A 19,372-nucleotide genomic window follows, 5' to 3' on the forward strand; every position below is an offset into this window, starting at 1 on the left:
GGGGAGTGCAAAGCCACAGTCTCACAAGTCTCTCCAGTGGGTGGTTTGCCCACTGCTTTATCCTGGGGAGTGCAAAGCCACAGTCTCACAAGTCCAAACCACTGCTGTATCCTGGGGAGTGCAAAGTCACAGTCTCACAAGTCTCTCCAGTGGGTGGTTTTCCCACTGCTGTATCCTGGGGAGTGCAAAGCCATAGTCTCACAAGTCTCTCCAGTGGGTGGTTTGCCCACTGCATTATCCTGGGGAGTGCAAAGCCACAGTCTCACAAGTCTCTCCAATGGGTGGTTTGCCCACTGCATTATCCTGGGGAGTGCAAAGCCACAGTCTCACAAGTCTCTCCAGTGGGTGGTTTGCCCACTGCTGTATCCTGGGGAGTGCAAAGCCACAGTCTCACACGTCTCTCCAGTGGGTGGTTTGCCCACTGCATTACCCTGGGGAGTGCAAAGCCACAGTCTCACATGTCTCTCCAGTGGGTGGTTTGCTACCTTTTCCGGGGTGAAACCAACACTATCAAAAGCACGGCGGAAACAGTACACAGAAGGGAAACCACTCACCTCTCGACACCCAGCGAGGAACCAGGATGCCATGGAGCACGAGTTATACGTCCTGCCCATGCTGGTCTTCCTCCTGCTGTATCAGGAGCAGGACAGATGCCGTTGACGACCAGTGAGTACTGCACCTACAACACAAGGGGGGGAGAGAAAAGTGAGTGACACACACACGCAACACGCAATACCCCTACCCCCACCCTCACCCACAACACCATACACAAAAATACATGCAGCAACATTACATGTACACACCCTCGCCCCCTGGAAGAATGCAAGGACAAAAGGACATAATTGTAAAAATTATAATCAAGAAAAATCAGATAGTGAAAGTTAAAAAATCAGTATATACAAACATGTACACCAACTACACAAGTCGGGATAGTGTTCCAATCATTGTCCGTGGACTAGTGGTCCCAAAATGCATGGCCAAAGCCCACACAAGATACCTGACTCGAAACGGAGAGAACATTGCAGGGGCATCAGATCAAAATAAAACTGTCGCGGTTCTCAACGGTCTTACCCTCGCAGCGGAGAGGCGTAGGGGAACGGTCCTTGTTCCGACGGGTTCTGCTCTGGCCGAGGTAGGGGCGACCCCTTCCGGTAGCCACGGTGCTGTTTGGTATGAGCGAACCACTACAGTCCGTGCCCTCCAGAAGGAGTCCCAGAGGAAAAACCCCAGTAGGGTAAAAAACCTCCACAGGAACTCCCTGAAACGAAAGGAGGACACCAGGGTATTAGGACCGCAGTTCAGGAAGGCAGGAAAACAAAGCAAATCAGGAACAGACAGGATTCGCAGAAGGATATCAAATAGGAGCGTGACTATCACCAAGGAGTGTTGCAACGCAATGAACAGGCAGTTGGAATCCCCTTAAATACCCTTGGACAGGAAACAGGAAACAGGAAGTAGAACACCGCCATCTTGGATTGGGGAAAAGAAAACAGTAATGAATTAGGTATGTGTGTTAGACAATGCATGCTGGGTAGAGAGGAAGTGGTAAGCATGCTGGGAAGAGAAAAAAGGCAAGTATAAAGAACCCCCAGTGTAAGGGTTCGGTTTGTCCTAGGAACATCGGTAAGTGGTGGTGGGCAGGTGAATACATGCAAGAGAAATAAATGTTAAGCGCATAATGCGCTGTGTGCGGCCATGCCTGAAACCCCCTCGGGGTTTCAGGCTCTGCCGCGTCTGCCTTTAAGGCAGAACTTGAAAAAGGGGGAGCGGCGAGCGCCGTGACCCCCAGACCGGCTCCCTGGAGCCTTTATGGCCCTCGCCGGAGCCGCGGCGACCCCGCGACCTGGGTGTCTGCCTCGGCGTCTACCGCGGCCCGGGCGTCGGCCGCGGCAAAATTAACGTGCCGCGCCGCGGCAACCTGAGCCCGCGGCCGCAGCGAGCGCTGCAGTGTAACAGTATGCCCCCTCCCCGAGGCCCCGGGTTTGTGAGGGAAGAGCCGAAAAAAGCGGCGGATTAAAAGAGGAGCATGGACTGAAGAGGCATCCTCCCAGGAACACTCACTCAAAGGGTACCCCTTCCAATGAATAAGGTATTGGAGGCGCCCATGGAAAAATCGAGAGTCACAGACCTCCTGCACTTCGTATTCAGGCACATTGTCAACCAACAAAGGAGGGGGACAGGGCAACTGCCTATGAAAGAGATCAGGACGGTAAGGTTTCAGTTGCGAGACATGGAATACTGGGTGGATCTTCCATGTCCGAGGTAGGCGAAGACGCATGGACACTGGGTTGATCTTCTTGAGAATGAGAAAGGGACCATAAAAGCGGGGCTTGAATTTGTTTTGGGTGAGTCGGAGAGGTAGGAATCTAGAGGAGAGCCAGACCTTATCATGGACTTGATATAGAGGAGCCGCACAGCGTCTCCTATCTGCTATTGTCTTCATGCGGGACTTGGTGGACACAAGGTTAGAATGGATAATTCGCTGTATACCCCGTAGCTGTCGAACGAAAGAGGAGATGGCGGGAAGGTTGGAGTTGTCTCTCAGGGGAGTTGGGAAGGCCCTGGGATGGAAACCATAGGAGCCATAGAAAGGAGAGACTTTAGAGGCACTGTGTAGAGAGTTATTATAGGAGAATTCGGCAAGCGGTAAGTAGGGAGCCCAATTACTTTGTGTAGCGTTACAGAAGCTACGTAAGTACTGCTCGAGACCCTGATTGAGTCGTTCTGTTTGTCCATTGGTTTGAGGGTGGAACCCGGATGACAAGGCCACCTGGATCCCCAAGATCTTGCAGAATTGGTTCCAGAAACGGGAGATATATTGGGGACCTCTGTCTGATATAATAACTTGGGGTAGCCCATGTAGCCTGAAAATTTCTTGAGTAAAGACCTGACTTAACTCCTTTGCCGTGGGTAACTTTCTCAAGGCCGTGAAATGGGCCATCTTGGTGAAGGAGTCCACAGTTACCATTATGACGTGGTTTCCCATTGAGGAAGGTAAGGCGCACATAAAATCGGTGGATATGGTAAGCCATGGGCCTGGGGGAACAGGTAATGGGCGGAGTAAGCCCACAGGTCTGGTTCGGGGTGTCTTGGCTTGAGCACATGTAGGACAGGATAACACATATGCCTCAGTGTCAGCCTTGAGAGTTGGCCACCAGAAAGAGCGAAGCAAAAGATCTTGAGTCGCTTTCACTCCTCGATGACCCGCAATAGGAGAATCATGGCACATGTGTAAGGCTTCGATTTGCACTGTTTTAGTGGGTAAAAACAGGGCCTTATCATGATAATAGTAGTCATGATCTATGTGCAGCTGTGGACGTAACCTCTTTAGTTCTGTTTCGTGTAGACGGGCATATTCAGACTTAACTTGATCTAAAAAGGTCTGTGCTACCCCTATGATTTTATTGTTGTCGAATAAGTTTTGAACCGCGGAATCACCGCACCCAGGATAACGTCGGGACAGGGCATCCGCCAGGATGTTCTGAGAACCAGGGATGTAGGTGATATAGAAATCATACTGGCTAAAGAAGAAGGCCCATCGAGCTTGCCGGCTATTTTGGCACTGGAAATTTCTTAAACACTGTAGATTTCTATGATCGGTCCGGGCTTCGAAGGGCTCCTTTGATCCCATCAAAAAGTGTCTCCATTCAGTGCACGCGACCTTTAAGGCGAGTAATTCGCGTTCTAGCACGGAATAGTTTCGCTCAGAATCAGATAGAATGTGGGATAGATAGAATACAGGGTGTTCTAGGTCATCATCGTCTTGTCTTTGTAACAAGGCAGCCCCAATGGCTCTTTCTGAGGCGTCTGTGACAACAATGAATTGTTTGCTAGTGTCTGGGTGTCGAAGAATAGGGGCTTGACTAAAGGCTTTCTTTAAGTCCTGAAAAGCTGACTCAGCGCCTGGTGTCCAACAAAAACCTTTCTTTAGGTGTTCCTTTTTGAGGGTTTGAGTAATGAAGCTGGTTCTCTGGGCAAAGTCTGCTATGAACTGCCGGTAGAAGTTGGCTAGTCCCAGAAAACATTGAGTCTCCTTGATGGAAGAAGGAGATGGCCAGTTCAATATAGCCTGTACTTTGTCTGAGTCCATGGCAATTCCGGTTTGGTCTATACAGTATCCCAAATATTTCACTTCTATCTGATCAAATTCGCATTTTTCAGGCTTACAGAACAAATGATGTTGTCGGAGTCTTTCTAAGACTTGGCGGACGTGTTTGGAATGTTCCTCTGGATGAACCGAATAAATTAGGATATCGTCAAGATACACTACCACTGTTTGTTGCAAAAGATCAGAAAAGATAGAATCCATGAATCTTTGAAAGATGGACGGGGCATTAGTGAGTCCGAAGGGCATTACTCTATATTCGTAGTGACCAAAAGGTGTTCTAAAGGCGGTCTTCCACTCATCACCTTCTCTGACTCTTAGCAGATGATAGGCTCCTCGGAGATCCAGCTTAGTGAACCTCTTGGCTCCTCTGACTGCTTCTAAGATGTCTTTGATGAGGTGTAGCGGATACCGGTCTTTGATAGTGATCCTGTTTAACCCTCTGAAGTCGATACAGGGACGCAGGTCTTTGGTTTTCTTTGGTACAAAGAAAAGAGGAGCCCCGGCGGGTGAAGAGGAGGGAGTTATTAACCCACTTTGTAGATTCTCATCTAGGTACTCCTTCAGAATTTGTTTCTCTGGTTCGGTGAGGGAGTACATCCGCCCAAAAGGAACTACAGTGTCTGGCTCTAAAGAAATGGCACAGTCGTATTCTCTGTGGGGTGGCAATTCAGGTCTTTCTGGCTTCTGGAATACATCGATATAGTCCTGATACTGTCTGGGAACTCCCTGTAGAACATGAATGGATCCTCCCACCTGGGCAGGTGCTGTTGAGAGACTTTTTGGGGACCAATAATCCCCGGCCGGATAGCAATGGTGTTGACAAAAATGGGAGGATAACGAAATGGTTTTTGTTTCCCAGTTGATGTAAGGATTGTGCTGTGTAAGCCATGGAATTCCCAGGATCATGACATGGTGTGGTGATGAGATTAAGTCAAACGAGAGAATTTCCTGATGTTTACCGAACTGTAAACAGAAAGTAGGGGTGGTGTATTGTACCGGTCCAGAGGCCAAGAGTGACCCATCAACAGTATGTACCTGTTCTGGTATTTCTTTGGGTATTTGTGTTATTTGTTGTTCTTTGGCCCAGGTTTCATCTAAATATAGGCCACTGGCTCCGCAATCCAATAAAGCCAAAGTTCTTGCTTCGCGGCCATCAGTTAAATGGAGGATAACTGGTAAGAGAAAAAGAGCAGTTCCTTCCTCCCTGGAAGAGCAAATAGAAGGTATATCACGATATCCCGTCCTCACCCTTCTTACTGGGGACGGGAGTTGGCGTTTCCCAAGGGCTTGGTTGGACGAATGGGGCAGGCGCGAATTAGGTGACCAGCTGCACCACAATATAGGCAAAGCCCCTTCCTTCGTCTATGTTCCCTTTCGCTGGCGGATAGAGGTCTGCGAGCTGTGTCAATCTGCATGGGCTCTTCCTCGGTATTCCCTTTGGATTCAGGGCGGGCTTCCTCGGAACGATGGGCGAAGGGACGAGATGGTACTGAGTGAAAAGGCAAACGACTCTTCTTTTTCTCCATTCGTCGTTCATTTAACCGATACTCTATAGTTAGTGCTTGGTCCATCAACCCTTTGAGGTTTTCTATCCTGGCAGAATGTACTAGTTCATCTTTGATGTCCTCTCTTAGACCTCTACGGAAGAGTGTCACCAAGGTACGTTCCACCCAGGTTGTTTCTGCAGCTAATTGTCTGAAACGGGTGATGTATTGTAATACATCCTGACTCCCTTGTTGGACTTCGCAAAGAGCCTCTTCTGCTGACGCCTCGAGTCCAGGGCGTTCAAACATCTGTTTAAAAGTAGTGATAAAGGTGGAATAATTAGATAGACAGGGATCGTTTCTGGTTACTAGAGGTGTGGCCCAGGCCAAGGCTGGTCCTGATAAGGCACTAATCAAATACCCCACCTTGGTCTTATCTTGTACAAATTGCGAGGGGCGAAAGGCAAAGTACACCGTTAAGGCATCCAGGAATTCTTTTAATGTGGTGGGATCCCCGGAAAATCGAGGTGTAGAGGCGGCTACTGCAGGGACATCTGTGGTCCTGGAGGCAAAGGTTTGTCGATAAACAGTATTCTCAGTACGTAATTGCTGGAGTTCTTGAGCCTGTTGTTGTATCGTCGCCAGCAGGTCCTGGTTAGTAGGTTCCGTGTTTACCACTGGGTTATCCATAGTTCCGGACTGCAACAGGAATTGTGGGCGTTGCAATCTGTCGCGGTTCTCAACGGTCTTACCCTCGCAGCGGAGAGGCGTAGGGGAACGGTCCTTGTTCCGACGGGTTCTGCTCTGGCCGAGGTAGGGGCGACCCCTTCCGGTAGCCACGGTGCTGTTTGGTATGAGCGAACCACTACAGTCCGTGCCCTCCAGAAGGAGTCCCAGAGGAAAAACCCCAGTAGGGTAAAAAACCTCCACAGGAACTCCCTGAAACGAAAGGAGGACACCAGGGTATTAGGACCGCAGTTCAGGAAGGCAGGAAAACAAAGCAAATCAGGAACAGACAGGATTCGCAGAAGGATATCAAATAGGAGCGTGACTATCACCAAGGAGTGTTGCAACGCAATGAACAGGCAGTTGGAATCCCCTTAAATACCCCTGGACAGGAAACAGGAAACAGGAAGTAGAACACCGCCATCTTGGATTGGGGAAAAGAAAACAGTAATGAATTAGGTATGTGTGTTAGACAATGCATGCTGGGTAGAGAGGAAGTGGTAAGCATGCTGGGAAGAGAAAAAAGGCAAGTATAAAGAACCCCCAGTGTAAGGGTTCGGTTTGTCCTAGGAACATCGGTAAGTGGTGGTGGGCAGGTGAATACATGCAAGAGAAATAAATGTTAAGCGCATAATGCGCTGTGTGCGGCCATGCCTGAAACCCCTTCGGGGTTTCAGGCTCTGCCGCGTCTGCCTTTAAGGCAGAACTTGAAAAAGGGGGAGCGGCGAGCGCCGTGACCCCCAGACCGGCTCCCTGGAGCCTTTATGGCCCTCGCCGGAGCCGCGGCGACCCCCGCGACCTGGGTGTCTGCCTCGGCGTCTACCGCGGCCCGGGCGTCGGCCGCGGCAAAATTAACGTGCCGCGCCGCGGCAACCTGAGCCCGCGGCCGCAGCGAGCGCTGCGGTGTAACAAAAACAGGCACCTCAGCGGGAAGAGGAGGGGGGCACCTCAGGCGGATGAAGGCACAACGCCACTACTGCACAAGGGGGCTCCATGCCCATTGCTGTTTCCTGGGGAGTGCAAAGCCACAGTCTCTCAAGTCTTTCCAGTGGGTGGTTTGCCCACTGCTGTGTCCTGGGGAGTGCAAAGCCACAGTCTCACAAGTCTCTACAGTGGGTGGTTTGCCCACTGCTGTATCCTGGGGAGTGCAAAGCCACAGTCTCACAAGTCTCTCCAGTGGGTGGTTTGCCCACTGCTATATCCTGGGGAGTGCAAAGCCACAGTATCTCAAGTGGATAACAGTCTCCACTGGTTCTGGAGGGGGCCTGGTGCCCAGAGTGCTTCATCCTGCCAAGGACTGAGGTAGTGGATGCCTTTCTCCACTGGTTCTGGAGGGGGCTTTGTGCCCAGAGTGCTTCATCCTGCCAAGGACTGAGGTAGTGGATGCCTTTCTCCACTGGTTCTGGAGGGGGCTTTGTGCCCAGAGTGCTTCATCCTGACAAGGAATGAGGTAGTGGATGTGATACTCCACTGGTTCTGGAGGGGGCTTTGTGCCCAGAGTGCTTCATCCTGCCAAGGACTGAGGTAGTGGATGGCTTTCTCCACTGGATCTGCAGGGGGCTTTGTGCCCTGAGTGCTTCATCCTACCAAGGACTGAGGTAGTGGATGTATCTCTCCACTGGTTCTGGGGGTGACTTTGTGCCCAGAGTGCTTCATCCTGCCAAGGACTGAGGTAGTGGATGCTTTTCCCTACTGGTTCTGGAGGGGGCTTTGTGCCCAGAGTGCTTCATCCTGCCAAGGACTGAGGTAGTGGATGTATCTCTCCACTGGTTCTGGAGGGGGCTTTGTGCCCAGAGTGCATCATCCTGCGAAGGACTGAGGTAGTGCATGCCTTCCTTCACTGGTTCTGGAGGGAGCTTTGTGCCCAGAGTGCTTCATCCTGCCAAGGACTGAGGTAGTGGATGTATCCTGCTCATGGCAGCCTCAGTAGCGTCAGAGCATTCGGCGCTCATTGACCTGCGGTGCTTGTGGCGGCGGTGTCCTCTGAAGCGGTGCTTGTGGCGGCGGTGTTCTTGGCAGCGGTGCTTGTGGCGGCGGTGTCCCCAGAAGCGGTGCTTGTGGCGGCGGTGTCCTTGGCAGTGGTGCTTGTGGGGGCGGTGTCCTCTGAAGCGGTGCTTGTGGCGGCGATGTCCTTGGCAGCGGTACTGGTGGCGGTCTTGTTCGCCGTGCAGGTTTGCGGCAACTTGCCTTTCTTTCTGTGCCCCTTTCCCACCTTGGATGGTGGCGCAGCTGTCTTCCCACTCCCAACTGCACTCCTAGGAGAGCCTTCGGTGACAGAGGTTTTGCCTTTCTCCCGCCAGGCAGTGGCCAACCTTTTATGCTTCTGAGGTGGGGGACTGTCTGTGGTCTGGCTCCTTGGCACACTGGCTACCTTGCTGCATGGCGCACTCCACAAGCCGGTTACTGCTGGCACCACTGTTCCCACTGATGTGGTGGCTGAGGTGCTGGGTTGGGACCTGGAAAGGCATGCCCTAGGGGACTGAAGGGGTCGGGAAGGTGAGGTGAAGAGGTCAAGGTTGGACAGGAAAAATCTTTGGGACACACTGGGATGGGTAGATAGAGGGGGTTTGGGAGTGGAGGAAGAGGTAGTGGTTGTAGGAGGTGTACGTTTGCTAACTTTGGGTGAAGGTGCATGGGCTGGAGGCTGTCGTGAGGTGGATGGCTGTTGGGTGGGTGTGTGGCTGCGTTTGTGTACCTTGTGGGGTGAGCTCACAGACACAATGGGAGAGGACACAGGGATGGGTGAATGGTAGTGGGGGTGGTGAGTGCACGTGAGCGGGGTGTGGTGATGGGTGTGCTGGTGATGGACGTAGTGGCTGTCGATGTGTGTGTTGCATGCAGGTGTGAGTGGAGACGAGACAGGGAGGGAGGAGGGAGACGAGGAGGAGGGGGACACAGTGGAGGCAGTGGCTGTTGGTATGTCTGCATGGGTATGATGCTTGTGTGAGTGCCTGTGGGATGTGTGGTGCTTATGTTTGCCAGAGCTTCCCTTGTGTGTTGAGGTGTGTGCATGCTGGTGTGATGGTGTGCTTGGGATAGGCTGAGGTACAGGTCTGGGTGGAGGAAGTTGGAGGGGGAGCCTAGAGACAGGGACAATTGCTGCCATCAGTTCTGAGGACAGAGTCTGAAAAGCTAGCTGAAGGGCCGCCTGACCAGAATAAATGCCCTCCAGGAATGCATTGGTTTGTTGCAACTGCCTCTCTATACCCTGGATGGCATTTAAAATGGCAGACTGCCCAACAGTGAGGGACCTGAGGAGGTCAATGGCCTCCTCACTGAGGGCAGCAGGGGTGGCAGGGGCAGGGGCTGAGGTGCCTGGGGCGAAGGAGATGCCCACCCTCCTGAGTGAGCGGCCACGGGGCACACAGTGAGGGGATGCTGGGAGGGCGGTGCTGGTAGGGGGGGTGGTGGCTGTACCTGTAGATGCGGGGGCCACAGAGGGGCCCGCCACCGCAAGGGAGCTCCCATCAGAGGAGGAGTCCTTGTCGCTGAAACACATGCTGAAACACATGCGCAGCTACATCGTTTTCCCTCAGGTGGAGGATTTGCCTACACTGAAAGGTGACTACTATGCCCTGGGACATATCCCCAACATCATTGGTGCCATTGATGGGACACATGTGGCCTTGGTCCCCCCCGCAGGAGTGAACAGGTGTACAGAAACCGGAAGAGTTACCATTCGAGGAATGTGCAGATGGTGTGTTTGGCTGACCAGTACATCTCCCATGTGAATGCCAAGTTTCCTGGCTCTGTGCATGACGCTTACATTCTGAGGAATAGCAGCATCCCTTATGTGATGGGGCAACTCCAGAGGCACCGTGTGTGGCTATTGGGTGAGGACATGGACCCTATACAGTGTGACTAGGTGTCTGGGTCTGTGGATATCCCTAAGAGTTAGCGCGTGTCTAACAGTTGTCCCTCGACATTTGCAGGTGACTCTGGTTACCCCAACCTGTCATGGCTACTTACCCCAGTGAGGAATCCCAGGACAAGGGCAGAGGAATGCTACAATGAGGCCCATGGGAGAACTAGGAGGGTTATAGAGAGGACCTTCTGCCTCCTGAAGGCCAGGTTCCGGAGCCTCCATATGACAGGTGGTTCCCTATTCTACTCACCAAAGAAGGTGTGCCAGATCATCATGGCCTGCAGTATGCTTCACAACTTGGCTTTCGACGACAGGTGCCTTTTCTGCAGGAGGATGGTCCAGATGGAGGTGTTGTGGCAGCTGTGGAGCCTGTGGACAGTGAAGAAGAGGATATTGACAACAGAAACACAGTGATTCATCATTACTTCCAGTGAGACACAGGTAAGAAGACACCACTGCATGCTACATATGATACCCTTGTTCTACCTCTCATCTGTCTGTCACTTTCCCCCAGTGTATGGACACTGAGTTGTCACTTTCCCTTTCCATTTCACAGATGTGGGTCCAATTGTGTGACATCTGCTTTGTTTCCTCATGGACTAGAGCTGTGTGACATAGGTATGTTGACAATACAATGGATATAGCAGTTTTCCACAGTTATTGCAAATACACATTTTCGAAAGCACATACTGACTCCAGATTGTTTTGTGATTTAAGGGTGTTTATTTAAGTGCAAAATATTGGAGGGTGTTTTAAAATGGTCCGGGGTGATGGTGGAGGAATGTCTATGGCACAGTCCAGTCTATTTGTTTCACAGGTGCATTGTCCAAAGGGGCATAGGAAGTGGAGCTGGGGCAGTTGATGGATGGACAGGGTGACAAAGTGGGACAAAAGGATGACAATCAGGGTGGTGTCATTTCATGGCGGGGTCTTGGCATTGTTCTCTGTCTTTGTCCTGGATCTCAGGGACCATTTGCGGGGTGGTTCTCCATCTGCAGGGGGTGGGGTGCTGTTGTTGTGGTCCTGTGGCGGTACCTCCTGTCCACTAGCGCCGGCGGAGGTGGTGGGCAGTTCATCGTCCAGGCTAGTGTCAGGGGCCCCTTGTTGTGCCACATTGTCCCTCCTGGTGTTGACAAGTTCCTTCAGCACCCCTACAATGGTGCCCAGGGTGGCATGGATGTTTTTGAGTTCCTCCCTGAACCCCAAATACTGTTCCTCCTGCAGCCGCTGGGTCTTCTGAAACTTGGCCAGTACCGTTGCCATCATCTCCTGGGAATGGTGGTAGGCTCCCATGATGTTGGAGAGGGCCTCGTGGAGAGTGGGTTCCCTGGGCCTGTCCTCCACCTGTCACACAGCAGCCCTCCCAGTTCCCCTGTGTTCCTGTGCCTCTGTCCTCTGAACCGTGTGCCCACTGCCACTGTCCCCAGGTCCCTGGTGTTGTTGGGGTGGTGGGTTAGCCTGGGTTCCCTGTAGTGGTGGACACACTGCTGCTTGATGTGTCCTGGGGACAGAGGTATGGGCCGCTGGGTTGGTGCTGTGCTGGTGTGTCCAGAGAGTGGAAGCTCTGTTGTGGCTTGTGCCAGTGTGAGGGGAACCTACTGTCCCGAGGTCCCAGATGGGCCGGGCTGGTCATCTAGATCCAGTTGGACAGAGCTGCTGTCATCACTGTGGGCCTCTTCTGTGGGTGGAGTGGACATGTCTGGACCCTCCTGTCCGGTGACGTTGGGTAGGGGTCCTGCAGGGGTGTAAAGGCATGATTATTGCATCTGTGTGTGCCATGGTGTGCAATGAGTGGGTGACCCTGTACCCCAGTGCTTGCATTCTTGTGTAGGACCTTGTGTGTTAATTGTTTAGGGGGGTGTGTGGGTATGTGCAGTGGCCATGCATTGGTGATGGGTGTTCATGCTCTGTTGTTGCATGCAGGGCTTGGTGTTGGGATGTGTGGTTTGTGTTAGGGGGACATATGTGAGGAGTTGGAGTGATGGGGGTGAGGGCGAGGGTGGGGGTATGTGATAGCATGCAGGTAGGGTGGGGGATGAAGTAGTGAAAGCTTTGCCTTACCAGACTCCATTCCTCCAGCTATTCTGTGGATAGTGATAGTGTGGGCATATTCCTTGGAGGTTTTGTTATCGCCAGTTTATCACTGACTTTTGGTGTGGCGGACTTGTGTGGGTGTCTAGATTTTGGCGGATTCCGAGCTGGGGGTTGTAATAGCTGTGGCGGAATTCCGCGGCGGTGTGTTGGCAGCAGTCTTCTGCATGGCGGTAAGTGGCATTTACCACCAATGTTGTAATGACCCCCAATATTTTGTAAGGATCCCACTTCCGATAGTTGGCCATCAGCTTTGGCATCGTCCACGTGTGTTTTAATTTTTATTCCTGGTTCTCCTCTCATTCGGGTGCTGTGCTGCTCCAGAGCATAGGGTTTGTTCTAACCTGTGTTTCATGCATCCACTATGCCTGTGTTGGGGTATTTCCTGGTTGCACCAGTGCTTCTCATTGCTAATATACTGAAGAAGCTGGTCAGACAGCTGACCTCCATGATAGTATCTATAACTTTCTTTTCGGGGTTCATATACCACATGTCTGTATCTGTTCTAACACAGTCACTGCATTTTCCTTAACTATGGGCAAATGGTTTGCATTTTGGGATATGTTTATACAGATGGGTGAATCCTTAACATACATTTACACAAACTACAGTATTGTGTTTAGAGTGGAAAGGAGCGCTATTTACTTTTCAAGTTTGGACATAGCATTGCTTAATTTTTTTTCTCCATGTGATTATATTTGATCTTTGAACAACATTTCATCCAGAGAAGAAGGCAAGGAGGAAAGCTGAAGCTGGGAACCAGTTGAACCAACTCCATACAATGAACACTACCTTGTATAAGTTGAGGTCTGCAGAAACTCCTCCTGGTGGCTAGAGCTTGCCACCACTAGTAAAATAAGGCCAAACACTTTGAAATTGGTCTCTAAAACTGAGTTATGGACATTTTAGCATTGGTGATCATGACCCCCTCCCTTGGGGAGCATGTGGTGCTCTGACAATTTTACTGAAATTATCTCAGGGGTGGGCCAGCACCTAAAGTCAGCATAAGGAGTATTCTGTCATTTTTACCCAGAAGGGGGTATGCATGGGGCTCCCTTCCCAGACTCATTCCCAGCAGCCGACACAGTAAAGACCAGGGAAGTGCCATTGCACCCCTCCCCAAAAAACGAGGAAGCAGCACAGTACCCCAACTCTGGGCCTCTGACACTCCCAAGAGGGGAGCAGTGCTTGGGTGGAAGCAAGGAGCAATGCCTGGGTAAGCTGCCCCACCCCCTTTGTTTTTATTTTTGGGAATGTTTGTCCCCTGGTGTCTACTTGCCTCTCTGTCACCAGAGGAAGATTTTGTGTAAACACCCTCAATCCACCTCTTGGAGCAGAAAGACTGATGCACCTATTCTGGGGTGGGAGCAAGGTGTGATGCAGGACAAAAAAAGGGTTTCGGGGCGGCTCATCCTGGCATCACACCTTGCTCCCTCTCCACAAAAGATGCATCAGTCTTTCTACCCCCTGGGGGGAATTGAAGGCGTTTACCCAAAAACTTCATCCGGGGAACAGAACAGCATAACGCTATGCTCCCACCCCAGAATAGGTCTCTCCGAAGCTAATAGTGTGCATTTTCTTTGCTTTTCTGTGACATAAACATCCGGAAATCACCAAGATACACAAAGTGCCTACTGGCTTGCCTTCTCCTACTTGTCCCAATAAGAATGTTACCCCACTAGAGTGGCTGAGTTTAGTGTTGTAATACAAAATGCCCCAAAAGACAATCTGGAGAACTCAGCAATAGGGATAGCTCCAATATAGCTCCAGCATTTGGAGCCAAGCTCAGTGGCCACAGAGGGAACCTACCAAGCCCAGACATTTCTGAAGACTAGACATCCAGGGGAGTACAGGGTGGTGTGTCTCATATGGATCCGACAACGTTTTCTTATCTACAATGCCATGCAAATCTCAAACTATGAATAAAATTACACAACTTTCTTGCATTTCTGTGATGTAAACTTCCGAAAACCTCAGGGGTCCACAAAATTCCTACCATGCAGCATTCCCATACTTGTGCTGATAAAAATGCTACCCCACTTGCTGAGTTTATCCTCTTCGCCAGGCACAAATAGAACCAGGGTCAATGTGAGTTGTTCTGTGAGACTCCCATTGGCCTTGGTTTGATGTGTGCCTGTCAAAGGCACTATGCCCAACCCCACAAGCAGGGTAGCATTTCTATTGTGACAAGTAGTGGAACAGTGGATGTTGAGAAATTTGTAGATTCCTGCTGATTCCTTGAAGTTTACGTCGAAGAACTGCAATGAAAATGTGCATTTTTAGGCAATTTTGTGGTTTGCAGAGCACTGTTTGTAAGAAAACCTCGTGGGATCTATGCACACCACCCTTGACTTCCCTGGGTGTCTAGTTTCTCAAAATATCTGGGTTTGGTAGGATTCCCTGGGTGGCCTTCGATCCCCCGCCAAAAAAACACTGCAAACCCCATTGCCAAATCAGATCCATTTTGTGACAGGAATTGTTGATGTCCCCACATTGTATTTAAGGGCCTTTCCTGTCATGGATACTAGGCCTACACACACAAGTGATGTGCCATTTATATCAGGAGAACTGTAAGAATGGTAGGTGGTGGAATATTTGTTGTCCCTGTAGATTCCAGAATATCCCATCACAGAAATGTGGTGAAAATGTGCTATTTTAGTCATAGTGGGAGGTTTGCAAGGGCTTCTGAGTAAGGAAACCTGATGAAATCCACACAGGTTACCCCCCCCCTGGATTTTCCCGGGTGCCTAGTTTTCAAGAATGTGCAGGTTTGCTATGTTTCCTTGATGCTGGCTGAGCTAGGGCACAAACTCCGCAGTTAGCCACATTACAAAAAAGGTCAGCTTTTTGTGGAAAAATGTGACGTGTCCATGTAAGGTTGTGGGGCCTTTCCTTTTGAGGACACTAGCCCTGCCCATGCAAGCAAGGTATTACTTTTATTGGGAGAGTTGGTGGAAGGATGTTTGTGACTTCCCTCAGGTTCCAGAACTCTCCATCACAGAAATGTTAAGACAATTTGGGATTTTAGTCAAACCTCATGGCTTGCAAAGGCTTCTGGGTCGTAACACTCTGTTGAGAGCCATGCAAATAACCCCACTCTAGATTTCTCTGAATGTTTATTTAAAAAATGTGCAGATTTGCTAAGTTTTCCATTGTGCCTGCTGAGCTAGGGCCCAAAACCCACAGCTACCCAGACTGAAAAATGGGTCCGTTTTCAGTGAAAAAAATGTGAACTGTCCATGATTTAGGTTTTGGGACATTCCTCTTGCAGGCACTAGGGCTACCTGTACAAGTGAGTTACCATTTTTATCAGGATACTAATGGGACTATAGAATAGTAGAACCATTGTTATTATCAATTGTACGTGTTTGCATTTGAGCTCACATGTTAGTATGGCTACCCACAAATTGAGAGATGTACAAATAACCACTGCTTTTAAACACTGTATCTGTTGCCTATTTCAGTAATGCGTAGGTTTCCACGATACCCATTTTTTCACTATGTATGTTATACCATATGATTTGCTCTATACCTGGTTCACAATGAAAAACCATTGTAAGGTGCAGTTCAGTTGTTGGCTTAGGGCACCTTAAGTTCTTGGTATATGAATAAACCCTACATATCCCTGGAACCAGAATGGTGTAGCAAACCTAATGGTGTATTGCTGTAGTAAATCGTTCATTGTGACAAGAAGTTAAAAATTAAAGCCTTGTCACAAATTACCTTTTTTTTTTTACTCATTTTCATTTTTTTAAATAATTTGACTGTTAGTTTCTTTGGTCAAATCTTGAGAGGTCTACACAAATGACATATTTCTGAACTCAGAATTATGGCTATAGCTTCCTGTTGTCACCAATGGTTTTTAAAGTGGTTTCAACCAAAAACTGGAAGTAGGTTGAAATCACAAAAATTAGGAAAAAGGGGCTACTACTTTACAAAATGCCAAAACTGTGGTAAAATTATTTTTTTCATTCAGCTCTGCATGTTTCTGAAATTCAGTAAAACAATGACTTTAAAACATCAAACCTTTAGATAAAGTTACTTTTGGGGATAAAGACAGACAGTTTTTTTTGTTGAGAACTGTTTCCTACTGTACTCAAAATATTGCTATATTTTGCATATTTTCTCAGTTCCCTCTTGGAGAAATTCACAAAGTCTGGGTACCTTTGGAATCCGCAGGGTTTTTGGAAAAAAAGGACACACATTTAGTGTAGATTGCTCATGTGGAAAAAATGTGTGGCGGCCTATGTGCGAAATACCCCCAATAGCCAAAAAAGTGATAGGTGTTCTAGGTGAAAAGGGTTAGCAGCAAAAGGAGTAAAATACAGATTTTATAGCCACATGGAACAAGTATGATTGTGGACTGCAGTACCTATGAAAGCTCATAGAGGAACAAGTGATATTTAAAGTATTTTTTCTGCTCTTCAATGAGCCAACACATTTTTTTCTGCTGCATCAATGAATGATCAAACCTTTGGAGGTTCCCTACTCTTCTAATCACAAACTTCTGGTCGCGTTGAACATTGGTGAAAAGCATAGGCATTTGCATAGCGAGTTTCAGACAAAAAAACAAGCTAACACTAGCTATGCATACTTATGCTTTGGAAGAAAAGGGAGAATCTTTTGCAGGATGTGCAGAAGATGAAAGCAATGGCCAATCAAATTCACCTACATCAGGCATTTCAGAAGTATTTTTGGACCTATATCATAAAGTTTTTAGAAGCCTCACTCTAGCTTTAGTTTTGTAAATAGAAAAGTAAAACTCTGTATTTGGCACCATATGGTTGTGAGGGCATAATTAGCTACCTCATCCGAATTATTAGGCCTGCTTTTTTATTGTTTTTTAAATGAATTTATTTTTGTTGCAATAGTTCTAGGCCATTGAAAGCATAAGGGTGGGTCAAAGATCACTAGCTGCCTTTCAGACTCATGCTTCCACTGCAGGGAGTTTCTGAACTTTATTGCTCCACCATCTGGCCTACGCAATACCCTGAGAATGATAAAAAGGCATTCACAAGAAAACAGGGGAAGGGCACTTCATGACATACTTGGTCCTGGTATGGATTTGTCTCATGTTCAAGCCCTGAAGAGATGAACTAAACAACATTTACTACTGTGACTCTGTACAACTGTGTACGATATACCTTATAGTGTTGGGTTACACTCTGCAGTTATGTCTGCTTGTGAATATAAACGGTACACCTGCAACATATGGTAGTGAATATTAGTTTAAAGTCGAATCCTTGTTTGTGTGATGATAAATGCATGCAGAACCTCATTCCTCAACTACCTTAAATATTATTAAATGCAGTTTACAATATGTTCAGGAAAACAAATCAGGTATGCGGTCAACATCTTTAGAAGGCATAGTTAAATGTACTCCACAAATGAAAATGGAACTTTAGTTCAACAGAAGCAGTCAAAAAAATCTTCTTTCAATGAAATGTCCATGTCCCCACAGATAGAGATGGCAACAATCCAAAAAACAACCAGTTCTACTGAAGAAATTCAGCAGATATCAGGAAGAGGCTTTTCCGGTGCTGATCACAGCATACTTCAGTCAAACCGAGTGAAATGCAAAGAAGCAAATAACAGCCACTGGAAAGCAAGGTTCTCCAAATTAATTACCATGAAATATTTGAGAAGAAAAGATAGCCAACACATTCTAGTTCACGTTTGTTATTTTTGTAATGTGACTTTCAGTAGGTGGATTCAATCTGATTTGGGAATGATACATCAAACACACACCATTCCAGCTTCCATTTTAAAAGTACAACACATTTCTAAAGTCTGCATTTAATATTATATATGGGAAATCAATATTAAAGATGTTTATGTTCTAAATGTAAGGAACCATATGTGAACCTAATGTCTATGTACATCTACCTTGATTGACCCCATGTGATGAATCCTCTCTTCTGATCACAAGTAATGCATATTGTGTTGATGTTCCAGACACTGTCCTCTTCTTATGATCTCACTGGGGTGCATCCTCAAAAATGTTCCTTGGTCAATTAGAACCCTTAAAATGTTTACTTTTGAAACTGATTTAGTAGGAGTACCCATATGAAGAGGCACAAAGGACACTATCTCAATACTCAAAGCTGTATTACAGGAAAAGCAATCCAGTTTTTTCAGTGTTAGAAAATTGTGGCTAATCCACTGCTGAATTGCTGCCAGTTAATCCATCATCTATAGCACAGATCTGAGAGACTAATTGTCCAACCAAAAAATAAACTGTATCATCAAAGGACAGGGACCTGTATCCAATTAATTGTAAACAAAGATGTTGAAAAGTGTTATGATAATGAGGACAACTGTGGGACACCACACCAAATAACCACTGCATTTGGATTTATAGGAAGGAATTTAGAATCTTGAAGTACCTAGATTATGCTGAAGTGATTGGAGAACTATCTGTTAACTACCAATACTTGACTCTAAGTAAGGAAGAGAGGTAGCGCTGACCACATCAGAGGGGAAGAGAGAGGTTCTTCAGAGGTCAACAGTGAATTCATACCCTCATCAATTCATTCAACTTTGAAGATGAAATAAGAGGCAAGTTTGGCATGTAAGTCTTGGGATTGTGCTTTTGAAATGGAAAGGCAGAATAAATTAATAAATGATTTGACAATTGAGAAGAGCTGCTACATGGCATTCTGAAAGTTGAAACTTCTACTATTTAGAAACACTTCTGAGTACAATCACTTTCAGGTAGTTATGTTTGGGGTTGACAAACCCTTCCAGATGTCTTTCAGTTTTCTGATCTGGAGTTTAATTTCTTATTGAGAGTCCTGGCAGCAGGCATTCTGGACTCTGCAGACTATGTTGGAAGATCCCTTGACCAGGACATTTCTATAGAGATTGTTGCATCATGGGCAGGACTGCACAGCCAACATGTAGTAGAATTCTTCCAGCTCATATTTCTCACTTAAACATGCTGAGGCGCCTCTTTTTGTGAGCCTAAGTTTCACTTTCCACCACAGATGTAGAGGGTATTATGGAGTGAGGACTCTAGGTTGGTCAGCTCTAAATATAAAATTACCTATTTCAATTGCAGTGATAGTTCAGCATAGCCTATTCAGCGAGTGAGTGATG

This window comes from Pleurodeles waltl, chromosome 1_2 (assembly GCF_031143425.1).
Source record: "Pleurodeles waltl isolate 20211129_DDA chromosome 1_2, aPleWal1.hap1.20221129, whole genome shotgun sequence".
NCBI lineage: Eukaryota > Metazoa > Chordata > Amphibia > Caudata > Salamandridae > Pleurodeles > Pleurodeles waltl.